The following is a 14,414-nucleotide window of genomic DNA, read 5'->3' as shown; positions in this document are numbered from 1 at the left end:
TATTCCAGATCTGATATCCATTAAAATGAGCAAGCCATCCTCCCCCTTTTGGCTGCCAGTTTCTACATGTAAATCTGGGAACTTCTAATAGATAACTAGTAAGCACTCTTTTCTCTATATATTTCTAGGACTCTTTAAATCTACAAAGGAATTCATAGTGGAAAATCACTGCATGTATTTTGCTGACATCTCTAACAAATCCACATTGCTGCATTGTGCTAAGGAACACAGATGAAGGAAAGGGGAGATTTTCATTTTCAACCAAATAGAAAATTAAGTCATCTCTACATGAGTTCCTTGACTATGTTACTCTTCAAATTAAAGGTTATGTCATATCCAGCCTCCCCAGATGAATTTGTGGTTTTATATTTTTTCTTAGTAGTGTACAGTCTGTCCCTACATCTTATTTTTTTAGATAGTTAAAGATGTGCTCCCTGTATAAACACATTCTTGTAGCCTTAGTAACAGGAAATACAGTGACCCAGGCAGTGATGAGCTTAGGCCAGAGATCTTCTTAATCTGAGTGAATCTATACTTTTGCTTTTTTGATGTGCTTTAATTTTTTTAACTATAGTCACTCAAGTTGTGCAATCCTTTGTCCAACATCTCATCAATAACAACCATTGTCCCACACCTCCCTAGCCCCTGTTATCCACCATGAAATATTTTTTTCTATGAGATTTAAGAGTATGATTAATTTCTGTAGGAGCTTTTGGTTCATCTTAGATTAAAAAAATATAGATTGATAGACCTACAGATTGTACTGACAAGTTTAAACATTTTAAATCAGAAGAATTTAAAATTTTAAAGTTGCCTCAGAGATCAATTTGCCTAATTTACTAAAGTAATTGAAGTCCACAATATCCAAATGAGTACACCAATGGAAAAGAATGGAAAGTAAAGCACAGTCATATCCTAGTATGTGTGAGGAGTTGGCTCCAGGACCCTCATGGATACCAAAATCCAAGGATGTTCAAGTCCCTGATATGAAATGGCATAGTATTTGCAAATAAACTACGCACATCCTTCTTTATACTTCAAATAATTGCTAGATTACTGATAATGCCTAATATATTGTAAGTGCTATTTAAATGTTTGCTATGCTGTATTATCTTTCTTTGTATTATGTTTATTGCTATTTTTGGTCCACTATTGGTTGAATCTGTAGATGTGGAATCTATGGAAAAGGATGGCTTGCTGTAGTAGTTATTGAGGACTTGCTATGTGCCAGGCCCTTTATATGCACTATCACTTTTAATCCAGACAACTGGAGATAGCCATATTTATTGGTATTTTAGAGATGAGTTGAAATTAAGGTTTCAAGATGTTAAATTCACTTACTCAAGGTCACATAGTAGAGTTTATAAGCTGTTGTGAGTAATTTGCTTATAAACTATGCAGGCAGGATTCAACCCCAAATCTCTGTGCCTCCAAAGTACTTCTTTTTCTAATTGGTCATGTTTTCTCCTGCTAAACAACACTATGGTTATTGCTACACTAGGCTAGGACGTGAGTTTCATGATTCCCAGACAAGGGCTTTTTCTACATGTCATGTTGCACCTCGTTTGACTCTCCTTTCCTAAGTTTAGAGTGAATTTTCCCGAAGTCCAAAGATGAGAAAAAAATTAGTGATCAATCCCTAATAATAATGGTTAATATTTATGGAGTGACTATTATGTGCCCAGAATAATGTTAGATGATATAGATTAGTGTATTTCTCAAAGGAAGATTTTTGTTTGATAGCATAAATATTCTTTTATGTAGGTAGAAAAACTGAGGCTTAGAGAAGTGAAGTCACTTGTCAAAAGACACATAGTTTTTAGTGTCAGAACTTAAATCCAGCAGTCTGCCAAATTTAAGGACTTTTTTGTTGATATACATATATGTGGTATCATTAACTTTAAGAAAATACAGGCCAGACACGGAGGCTCATGCCTGTAATCTCAGCAATTTGGGAGGCCGAGGTAGGTGGATCACGAAGTCAGGAGTTCAAGACCAGCCTGGCCAACATGGTGAAACCCTGTCTCTACTAAAAATACAAAAATTAGACAGGTGTGGTGGCATGCATCTATAATCCCAGCTACTCAGGAGGCTGAGGCAGGAGAATCTCTTGAACCTAGGAGGTGGAGGTTGCAGTGAGCCAAAATCGTGCCACTGCACGTCAGCCTGGGCAACGGAGCAAGACTCCATCTCAGAAAAAAAAAAAAAAAAAAAGAACACACAAAACTTAAGTGTATAGTTAGATAACTTATTCAGAAATGTATACATCCATGTAATACCCTACCAGTGAAGATATAGAGCACTTCTGTTATCCCAGAAAGTTTCCTCATTCCCATTTGCAGTCAGTCCCCAATCTTAGCCTAACAAAACTACTAACATGATAGATTTCAGCAGAATTGTGCCTGTTCTAGAATTTTATATAAATGTTATTATATAATAAATATACTCTTATGTCTATTTAACAAAATGTGTTTAACATCATGTCTGTGAAAGATGATTACTATGCCATTGTATGAATATACTACAATATGTTTATACATTCTCCTATTGCTAGAAATTTGTGGCTGAAAAGTAAATCTGCTATGCATATTCTTGTAAGAATTGTTTAGACATATAATTTCATATTTTTCTGGAAACATATCTAGAAGTGGAATTTATTAGTCAGGTGGCAGGAATATGTTTAATTTTATAAGAAGCAAGTTTCTGAAGCATTTTTTAAAAATCACTTTACATTTCCATCAGCAATGTAAGAATTTTATTTGCTCCACAAACTTGCCAAAATTTTTAATTTTAGTCATTTTAGCAGGTGTGAAGTGGTATCTCAATGTGGTCTTAATTTCCATTTCCTAGAGACTAATGATGTTGAGCACCTTCTCTTGTGGCTCTTGGTTTCTTGCATATCTTCTTCTGTGAAGTGCCTCTTCAAGTATTTTGCCCATTTTTTTCTTGGATTATTTGTATTTTTATTCTTGATGTAAAGGAGTTCTTTAAATATTTTGGATATAAGTTCTTTGTGATAAATATGTACTATGCATATTTCCTCCAATTCTGTAACTTGCCACTTCTCTTAAAGGAGTCCTTAGATCAACAGAAGTCTTTAATTTTGATGAAATCCATTTTTTCCACATTTATGGTTAGTTCATTTTGTGTTTGTCTCAGGGATCATTGCCTATGCCAAGTTTGCTATGACATTCTGTTTCTTTGCAGCATTATGTATACAAAATAAAGACTGTAGGCTGGGTATGGTGGCTCATGTATATAATCTCAGCATTTTGGGAGGCTGAAGTGGGAGAATTGCTTGAGCCTGGGGGTTCGAGACCAGCCTGGGAAACATACGGAGAAACCTATGTTGGGTAAATTTTTTTAAAAAATTAAAAGTTGGCCAGGCACGGTGGCTCACGCCTGTAATCCCAGCACTTTGGGAGGCTGAGGTGGGCGGATCACGAGGTCAGGAGATCGAGACCATCCTGGCTAACACAGTGAAACCCCGTCTCTGCTAAAAATACAAAAAAAAAAATGAGCCAGGTGTGGTGGCGGGCGCCTGTAGTCCCAGCTACTCGGGAGGCTGAGACAGGAGAATGGCGTGAACCCAGGAGGCGGAGCTTGCAGTGAGCTGACATCGAGCCACTGCACTCCAGCCTGGGCAATGAGCAAGACTCCATCTCAAAAAATAAATAAATAAATAAATAAATAATTAAAAGTTACCAGGGCATGGTGTTGCATGCTTTTAGTCCCAGCTACTTGGGAAGCTGAGACAGGAAGATCACTTGAGTGCCAAATGTCAAGGCTGTAGTGAGCCATGATCATGCCACTGCTCTCCAGCCTGGGTGACAGAGCAAGAAAAATTACATGAAATAAATAAAATATTGTTTTGGCTTTCCTCTTAGGAAAATAATCAGTCTTGAAATAATTATTTTGGGTCGTGAATAGAATTATTCTAGACCACTATTTTAAGAGGACATTCATTTTCCCATTAAATTGTACTTACAGTTTTGCCATAAATTAATTAATTGCATCAATGTCTGTCTACTTTATGACTTTCTGTTATTTTCCATTGATCTATTTGTTTAGCCTGACACCAGGATCACACTGTCTTAATCTTAACTATAGTCTTTACTACTGTAGCTTTAAAATGTCTTTAAATTAAATAATACAAATCTGCCAATTTTTTTTTCTTTTCAAGATTGTTTTAGCTATTCCAGGGCCTTTGAATATCCATATCAATGTAATAAAATGCTTATCAGTTTTTACCACAATGTCCTGCTGAATATTTAATTGGGATGGCTGAATATGTAAATCTATTTGAGAAGCATTAACATCTTAATAATATTGACCTTCCATCTCATGAAACTGGTATAACTTTCATTTTATTTACTACTTTAACTTGTCTCAACAATGATTTTAAAATTTTAGTGTTGCAGTCTTGTACAACTTGTGTTAAAAGTTTTCAAAAGGATTTTATGCTTTTGATGCTAAAGTAAATATTAATTTTAAAATGTTTAATTTTCAATTGTTAATTGCTAGAGTATAGAAATACAGGTGATTTTTATATATTGACCTTTTGTCTTGAAGCATTGTTGAAGTCACTGCTCTCATGCTTATTTATTTATTTTTAATACACTGTAATGACTTTTAATGTACATAATCATGATGTACGCAAAAAAAAGACAGTTTTCTACTTCTGTCTTATAATTTATGTCTTCAATTCAACAAAGCTTCTTTAAATCTAGCACTTAAAAGGATTTAAATTTACAAATTAAAATGCATATATTTATGGGGTACAACAAGATGTTTTGATGTATGTGTACCTTGCAAAATGGCTTAATCAAGTTAATCAGCATATCTATTACTTCACATACTTATATTTTTTGTGGCAAGAACACTTAATATCTACTTGGCAGTTTTTAAATATATAATATATTGTTATTAACTACAATCGCCATTTGTACAATAGATCTCCTGATCTCATCTAGCACTATTTGACAGATTAGTCAAAAGGTATTATTTTTATTGTATCCATTTCTTCATGTATATCACAGGATCAAAAGCACTTCATGTCCTTCTACATGTCTATTTTTTAAATAATTTTTGTTTGAAGTGTAATATCCACACACACAAAAACTCTATGTTGTAAGTGTACAGCTCAACAAATACTTACAAAATGAAGACATCTGTATATTACTAAAATTTTTACCAGTACCCAAAAATGCCCATTTATGTACTGACCTATCATTATCATCTTCTCACTATCTTTATGTCTTCGTTAGTTTTGACTGTTTTTATATTGTAAGTTTTTCCTCTGAATTAAATCATTTTCGTATGCACATTTTATGCCTTTTGATGTTTAATCAAATATAATAAAATTCATTCATTTTGTTGCACATAGCAGTAAGTTGTATATTGTAAAATATTTCATTCTGTAATTTATTTACTTCACTGCTTATGTACAGTTGGCCCTTAAACAACATCAATTTGAAGCATGTGGGTCACTTATTCACAGATTCTTTCAATAAACACATTGGAAAAAATTGGGGGATTTGCAAGAATTTTAAGAAATTTTCAGACAAACCGCATAGCCTAGAAATATTTAAAAAAAAATTAAAGTAATGCTATGAAAACAGAAATGATTTTATTTATTTATTTATTTATTTATTTATTTATTTATTTATTTATCTTGACAGTCTTACTCTGTTGCCTAGGCTGGAGTGCAATGGCATGATCTCAGCTCACTGCAACCTCCACTCCTTGGTTCAAGTGATTCTCCTGTCTCAGCCTCCCAAGTACCTGGGATTACAGGTGCATCTCAGCCTCCCAAGTACCTGGGATTACAGGTGCATGCCACCACACCCAGCTAATTGGTTTTTTCATATTTTTAGTAGAGACGGGTTTTCACCATGTTGACCAGACTGATCTTGAACTCCTGGCCTCAAGTGATCCTCCCGCCTTGCCCTCCCAGAGTTCTGGAATTACACGCATGAGCCACTGCACCTGGCCCATGCAATACAGATCTATCTTATCATTTTTGCTACCATAAAATATACATGAATCTATTATAAAAGTTAAAATTTATCAAAGCTTACACAAACACTTACAGACCATACATGGTACCATTTGCAATAGAGAGAAATGTAAATAAGTTTAAGTGTGCAGTATTAAATCATAACTGCATAAAATTTATTGTAGTAGGTACTGTACTTCTGTAATAATTTTGTAGCCACCTTCTCTTGCTATAGTTGTGAGTTCAAGGGTTCCAAGTATAAATGCTTTGTGACACTTGTCATCTCTGAATGAGCAGTTAATCTCTCAAATAAATTGTGTATCACAGTAAAATGTGATCTCTCAAAGTTCTTCTGTATTGTTCACTATGTTTAATGCAATACTATAAATCTTGAATAACACTATGGAACACATATAAAGTGCTACTAGTTTTACTTCCAAGAAGCAAAGAAAAGTTCTGATATTGCAAGAAAAAGTTGCATTGCTTAATATGTACTGTAGATTAAGGTCTGCAGCTGTGGCTACTCACCATTTGAAGATAAATGAATTCAGCATAAGAGCCACTGTTAAAAAAAAAAAAAAAAAAGTAAAAATAAATTAATGAAGCCATTGCTGCAACCACACCAGCAAGCATAAAAAACTTGCACTTTTTGGTGAAACACTTTTTTATCTTGTGTTGAAAATGCTGCTTTTATGTGGGTGCAGGATTGCTATAAGAAAGGCATACTTATAGACTCTAATATGAATGCGGGAAAAGTGACATCATTATATGGCAATTTAAAGCAAAAGGAAGGTGAGGAGCTAAAGCTGAAGAATTTAATGCCAGCAAAGGATGGTTTGATACTTTTAGAAAGAGATTTGACTTTAAAAAGTCAAAATAATAGAGGAAGCTGTTTCTGCCCATCAGGAGGCATCAGATGAGCTTTCAGATGCCATTAAGAAAATCATTAAGGTTAAAGGATATTCGCCTGAACAGGTTTTTAACACAGATGAAAGTTCCCTATTCTGGAAGAAAACAAAAAAGCCACAAAGAACATTTATTAGTAGGGAAGAAAAATGAGTGCCAGAACTTAAGGCAGAAAAAGACAGGTTAACTTTAATGTTTTATGAAAACACATTCAGGTTAACCATCAGGATTGCTCTTACCTATAAAGTTGCTAATCCCTAAGCCTTGAAGGGAGAAGATAAACACCAGCTGCCAGTATTTTCATTGTACAAGAAGGCCTGTACCATAAAAATCCACTTCTGAATTGGTTCCATCTATGTTTGTTCCTAAAGTCAGGAAGTATCTTGCCAGTAAGGGAATGCATTTTAAAGTACTGTTGATACTGGAGAATGCCCCTGGCCACCAAAAACCCCATGAGTTCAACACTGAAGGTGTTAAAGTGGCCTACTTGACCAAAAACATAATATCTCTCATTTAGTCTCTAGATCAGGAGGTCATAAGGACATTTAAAGCTCATTAAACATGGTACTCTATGGAAAGGATTGTCAACACTACGGAGGAGAACTCTGACAGAGGAAGACATCACAAAAATCTGGAAGGACTGCACCACTGAAGATACCATTATTGTTATAGAAAAAGCTGTCAAGCCAGAAACAATAAATTCCTGTTGGAGAAAAACTGTGTCCAGATGTGCATGATGTCACAGGATTCATAACAAAGCCAAATAAGACAATTATCAAAGAGGTTGTGAATATGACAAAAAAGATAGGTGGTAAAGGGTTTAAAGATATAAATCTTGGAGAGATTCAATTATAGACATCACACAAGGGGAATTAACAGAAAATGACTTAACGGAGATAAGCGCTTCTGAACTAGTGCTAGATAGTGAGGAAGAAGACATAGAAGAAGCAGCTCCAGAAAACAAATGGACGTTAGACAATGGGGCGGAAGGGTTCTGATGATTCAAGACTGCTTTTGACTCCTTTCATGACACAGATCCTTCTATGATACAGGCATTGAAACAAAAGCAAATAATAGAAAAAGGATTGGTACCAAAAATTCAGACAAAAAGTACAATATATTTTCATAAAGTTACACCAAGTGTGCCTGCCTCTCTGGCCTGTCTTTGCATCTTCTCAATCTCTTCATCCTCTGCCACTCCTGAGACAGCAAGAACGACCCCTCCTTCTTCTCCTCCTTGTCAGCTTGCTCAACATGAAGATGACAAGGATGAAGACCTTTATAAAGATCCACTCTCACTTCGTGAATAATAATTATATTTTCTGTTCCTTATGACTTTCTTAATGACATTTTTGTTTCTCTAGCTTATTATAAAAATACAGTATATAATACATACAACATACAAAATCTGTGTTAATCAACTGTTTATGTTATTGGTAAGGCTTCTGGTCAACATAGGCTATTAGTAGTTAAGTTTTGAGGGAGTCAAAAGTTACGTGTGGATTTTCAAATGCATGGAAGGTTGGCGTTCCTAAGCCCTGTGTTGTTCAAGGATTAAATGTATCTATTTTATAACTTATTTATCTATTTATTCAAAAACGTATTTATTTATTATACTGTTTAGGGATACTTAAACTGCAATGCTTACAATTTCTGAGTAATACAAAGATTGCTTTTGTTAATATTTTGGTGTGCATATTTTGCTGAATACTTGTGCAAATTTTTTGTGAGCACATTGGAAATATTGAAAATTCTGATTTGGAGGGGTGGGTATGTTTATCTTTAGTAGATACTGCCAAAGAGTTTCTCTCAAGAATTAAAAATTAACACAATTTTTAATAATTTGAGTTAACTGATATTAATTAAATGAAAAGTAATTCATATTGAAACAAAATAAAAGTGTTCCAGATAGAATAAAAGAAATAATAGTGAAAAAACAATATCAAACAAATAAATGGTCTGGAAAGAGTGGGCCAGAGGTCCTATTTGGCCACATCTGGATCTGAACTGCAGCTGCCTCCATGAGACGAGTCGTGCCTGATCCCAGTCACTTCAGTCCTACCTGGATCACTTCACTCATTTGATTTTTCTACTGTTCTCTACAAGCTGCGTTTTTCTGACTACAACAATTTGCATCCTACAACTCCCTAGAACATATTATGAGACTTTTGAAAGATTCCCTGTCTTCCACTGGTTCTGCACCACTTTCAGGTGTGTCTTATTTTCTTAGGTTCCTGAGAAATAAGACGGGGTGTACACAGCCAATTTGAGCCATACTTCATCGGGTTCTGTCCATATATTTGCCTACCTTTCTCCCCTAGTCACCCTGCCTGTCCATATTAAAAACACAATGGTCATTTATTTCCCTCTCAGTTTTCTTCCTTTTGCCCTTGGGGCTCCAATCTGAATCTGATCAACACTTCACTGCTAGAGTTCCTTATAAACAGGAAGTTCCTAGATCCTAAATTATATCTTCCAATTAAGTCTTGTCATCCAGAAGATCACTTCATGAGGGAACAAAGAAGAGAGAAAAGGAAAGTATTTTATTATCTCATCAATTCTGCTCTCTGGTTGATTTCTCACTCCTTTTGGAACATAAATTAATTTGAAGAATGTTGGCTTTTAGAAAACAGGAGATAATTTATCAATTAGAAGACAAGACAAAGGCATCAAGCCTGAAGTTCAAGTAGCAGCATGCTATCCTGGGAGTTGGGGATGTGATGGCTGGTGTTTTTAGATGCAACTGGAAAGACTGTTTCAATCTTAGTACTTGGAAGTTTGGAGGACAATTGACTTTTTTCAATAAATTAAGTACAATATGTTCAATACTATATAATAGAAATTCTTGCTAAATATAGTCAGGGTGTGAAAAAAATAGGCTATAAAGGGAAACCAGTAAATGATGCTTTAGGCCATCAGATATGAAAAGTTTTAAGGAAAGGTTACTTTTACCTTGGGCCTTTCAAGAATTAGTGAGACAAAAAAGAAGGGAAAGTATTCCTAACAGAAAGAGCTGAAGTGTCACTTTCTTGCAGAACTTTTTCCTAACTATTCATTGTGAAGCAGGGCTTCTCTGCTACTCTTTTTCATACATCTCAATCTCTTTCCTCTATAGGATTTAGCATAATTTGCAATTGTAGATGGTCCCCCACTTACAGTGGTTCAACTTACCATTTATCGGCTTTACAATGATACCCACAGAACTGATCTGTTTTTCACTTTTAGCACAATAGTCGATAAATGACATGAGATATTCGACACTTTATTATAAAATAGACTTTGTATTCGATGATTTTGCCCAATTGTAGGCTAACGTAAGTATTCTGAGTACATTTAGGGTAGGCTAGGCTAAACTGTAATGTTCAGTATGTTAAGTGTTTTACATGCATTTTCAACTTACAATATTTTCAATGTATAATGGGTTTATAAAGATATAAACTTATCATAACTGGAGGAGCATTTGTATGTGTTTGTATCTTTATTTATTGAATATGAGTCTTGTTAACTAGCCTGATAGCTCCAAGATGGTAGAAACCATTTAAAATAATATTTTTAAAAAACAGTGTCCCCAGCATTTAACGCAGTGCCTAGATTTCAGTAGGTCTTCAACAAATATCTTTATGAAATTACACTGTGGCTCTTTCGGATCCTATTGTAACAGTCAATTTGTGGATGGATTCAGTTTCTGAATAATATAATTCATCAATATATCCATAGAAATCTGCATAGCACACACTAGATCTACAACACAGTTCAATGGATTCTTTACTTATGTACCATATTTAACATTTTGTGCTATTTTTTATGATGCTCTATATAACTCATATGGACTTACTACCCCTAGAGGGTGGAATCCATGATTTGTACCTTCTTTTATCTGCAAAGAACCTAGCAAAACATCCTGCATAAATTGCATTATTGATGCATGAACTCATGCCAGTTCTTAGTAACTGGGACAGACCTGAGATACAGTCAAGTCTAACAGAGATGTGAACGAGGTGGAAGATCCGTCAGAAGTGGAATTGGACACGAAGAGGAGGCCTTTTATATTGTAGTGAACATTGATTGCATTTTGAGGAAAGCATCTCAAATAATTCTCAGAAAATATTTGCTTCAAACCAAACCGAGGAAAATGAGTCCCCTTAACTCAAGGCAATAGATTTATGCTTCTGAAATAACACACTGCTGGTCTTCAAGGACCAGGACCCACACTTTTGTTTTCTTTAGGGGTTGACAGTTCTATACAGTGCCTAGGGAAACATTCTATCTCGTGGAATTATCAGTCTCAGGCACTTCCAAAGTCCTTAGCTACCTGTTAATTGGGGCTCTTAGTCTCAAACTTCTTCCCTGAGCTAGGTTTGGGTACCTATCAAGAGTACAGTTTCCAGATTTATCAGATGAAAGTATGAGGCACTTAGTATATTTGGGAATATACTTATACTAAAGAAGTTATTTTTTGTTTATCTGCAATTCAAATGTAACTGTGTTCTTTGTTTTATCTAGCAATTTTAATCAACAGGACCCTCTAGCTTGAACATATAATTGACTTGTTCTGTGTAGATCTTGAGTGCATGCCTAGGAATAAAATGTGTACATCAATGGGTGTCTTAATTCAAGAACTTAGCTTTGAGAATTCTAGTTCTGGAGGAAACAATATGAAGACACTAAGGCCGGCGAGTCCCCAATTCCCAGGCCATAGACCAGTACTGTGGGTGGCCTGTTAGGAACCAAGCCGCACAGCAGGAGGTAAGCAGCAGGTAAACAAGAGAAGCTTCATCTTTATTTACAGCTGCTCCCCATTGCTCACATTATCACCTGAGCTCTGTCCCCTGGCAGATCAGCAACAGCATTAGATCCTCATAGGATCATGAACCCTATTGTGAACTGTGCATGTGAGGGATCTAGGTTGTGTGCTCCTTTGAGAATCTAGTGTCTGATGATCTGTCACTGTCTCCCATCACCCCCAGATAGGACCATCTGGTTGCAGGAAAACGAGCTCAGGGCTTGCACTGATTCTACATTATGATGAGTTGTATAATTATTTTGTTATATATTAAAATGTAATAATAATAGAAATAAAGTGGACAATAAGTGTAATATGCTTGAATCATCCTGAAACCATACCCACACCAGGTCCATACAAAAATTGCCTTCTACAAAGCTCGTTCCTGGTGCCCAAAAGGTTGGGGACTGCTACCCTAAAGAATTAACTTTATAGTTAAAAAATAATAAGGTTCAAAGGGAAATTAAAAAAAAACAGTCAAACTAAAGTAAAATGATATTTTGTTAGAGAAGGGCTAAAAGTTTTATTCTGAGTCATGTAGCCAGTGCAAACAAGAGTGTGATTCTCTTTATCAGTAAGATAAAGAAAAATAGTTGCTGCTCTGGAAAAGCAAAGTCATTCCTGGTCCTTAGCCCTAGGGGAAATTTCCTTCTTAAAATCCCAGAGAGAAGATGCTACATAGTTTACTGAGCAATGTCTTCAACATCAACTCTATAGTCAATTAATTTGTTCTTTAATTCATTCATTCATTTAAAATTTTTTTAGTGTCTCCTGTGTGCCAGGCATTGTTTCCATCACTGGAGATATAACAGTGGACAGAACGAATCTCCAAGTTCATGGAGCTAGTATTTTGATAATAGGAACACGTTTGACCTAGAATATCTCATTTTATTATTTTTCTCCCTAAGAATACTGTAATGTGTTAAAGAGTTTATTTTGCGATCTTATTGAGCATCTCCCAGTCTAGATGGCTTCATAGTAATGGAGTCAGAAAATTCTACTGGTTGGGTAAATGTGTCCAAACTTATCCCTGACCGGGTCCTGATTGGGATCCATTGTTCTAGAAATGGGTTGGAGCTTTCACGTCTGGCTCGTTCACATCTCAACTCTGTAACTTATCTTGCCTCTGTACATTCTTGCAGGGTCTTCAGTATTTACATGTTTTACATCACTTCATCCTCACAATCATTTTAGGAGATAAGAAAAATAAGACCCAGATAATGGGAGCAACTTCTGGAGGCAACATGGCTAATAAGTGTTAAAATTTATGTTGCTTTCTATTATACCATCTTCAAATGCTGGTTGACTTCCACCATCCAAGAGTCCCATGCAAACCCAAACTTCCTAATTATGGCCAATTGACACAAGACCAGCCTAAGACTGGACCCTGGTACTTCCAATGCTAGCAGCTGGACTCAGCATGGACTGACTTGTCAGATGGATGTGCAAGTGTGAATACTTTCTGTTTCAAGTATACGTTGTAACCTAGAAGGATGGAAATGTCCGTGTAGTTAAAACATAAGACCTTCCTCCTGAAGTATTGCTATGCAGTGGAATCCTGACTAAGAGAGACAGAAGTGAAGACTGGCATGTCTTTGAATGGTGAACCTGCCTTTCCTCTCCCAACTCCAGGGACTCAACACCCCCTAGGCTGCTTCTACTCCCTTACCTCTGCTGCCTTCAGCTATTCTCATACCCAAAGCCCCATCCTAGTTCTTACGCTAACCTCTCCGTAGAAGCTACTGGTTATCCAGAGACACTACTAAGAGTATGAGTATGGCCTGGCCCTCAGAGCTGGGTAAAAAATTTCATATTCTGAGTTCTGACTCAGCCAAAAATGACGCTGATTGCTTTCACTAAGATAATGGGATTTCTTAATAGACCAAGTTCTGTTACTAATGCTGGAGTCTTTTTTCTTACTACCTTCTCACTTGGTTACCTTTCACTTGTGCTTCAGGCTTTGCTTAAGCAATCATTTACTCGTGTAAGTAATTTTGGACTCAAACTGTAGTAGTCAAAAGCCAAATGTGGATATTTAAATTCATATTAATTTAAAAAAGAAAACTTTTAAAACAGATTGGCAAATTAATGATTGCTAAAGGAATTCTCGTAGTTGTAATAAATTATAACCTTTTTAAAATTATTTATTTATTTATTTATTTTTCGAGATGGAGTCTTGCTCTGTCACCCAGACTAGAGTGCAGTGGCGAGGTCTCGGCTCACTGCAACCTCCACCGTCCAGGTTCAAGGGATTCTCCTGCCTCAGCCTCCCAAGTAGCTGGGATTACAGGCACCCACCACCGCACCCGGTTAATTTTTGTATTTTTAGTAGAGACGAGGTTTCACCATATTGGCCAGGCTGGTCTCAAACTCCTGACCTCGTGATCTACCCGTCTCAGACTCCCAAAATACTGGGATTACAGGCATGAGCCACTACGCCTGGCCAATCTATTTTATTGTACCTAGAATTAGCGATTTATCCACCAGAGTTCTCCCTTACTCACACAAACGCACTGTACCCTCCTCCAACAGCAGCATTAAAAGTATTTAACAGTACTGGGAATTGAATCCACATGGCTCTTACAGAGACCATCACTGTTAACGTTTTCTGTAAGAGTTAGCTCGCTTCACCATGCTCATTCTGGATAAAACTGGTTTCTTCTTCCCTGTTGCCCCTATTAACCCTGCACTACTCCAATCCTAAGTCCATCTAAACCTTAAGAGTGG

At 36.1% G+C, this 14,414-nt stretch overlaps 1 long non-coding RNA gene across 2 annotated transcripts in view; it reads right to left on the bottom strand.

The window, feature by feature from the left end:
* Positions 1-14,414, bottom strand: part of LOC105492802 (uncharacterized) — a 323,274-nt gene that overhangs the window by 129,748 nt on the left and 179,112 nt on the right. For both annotated transcript variants that reach the window (XR_011606739.1, XR_011606738.1), the window contains exon 3: positions 6,527-6,560. This is a non-coding gene — a long non-coding RNA (uncharacterized lncRNA). The remainder of the gene's footprint in view (positions 1-6,526; positions 6,561-14,414) is intronic.

The sequence above is a fragment of the Macaca nemestrina genome, chromosome 8 (assembly GCF_043159975.1).
Source record: "Macaca nemestrina isolate mMacNem1 chromosome 8, mMacNem.hap1, whole genome shotgun sequence".
NCBI lineage: Eukaryota > Metazoa > Chordata > Mammalia > Primates > Cercopithecidae > Macaca > Macaca nemestrina.
Note: the sequence above shows the minus strand (reverse complement) of the source record. Positions and strands in the feature narration are given on the sequence as shown.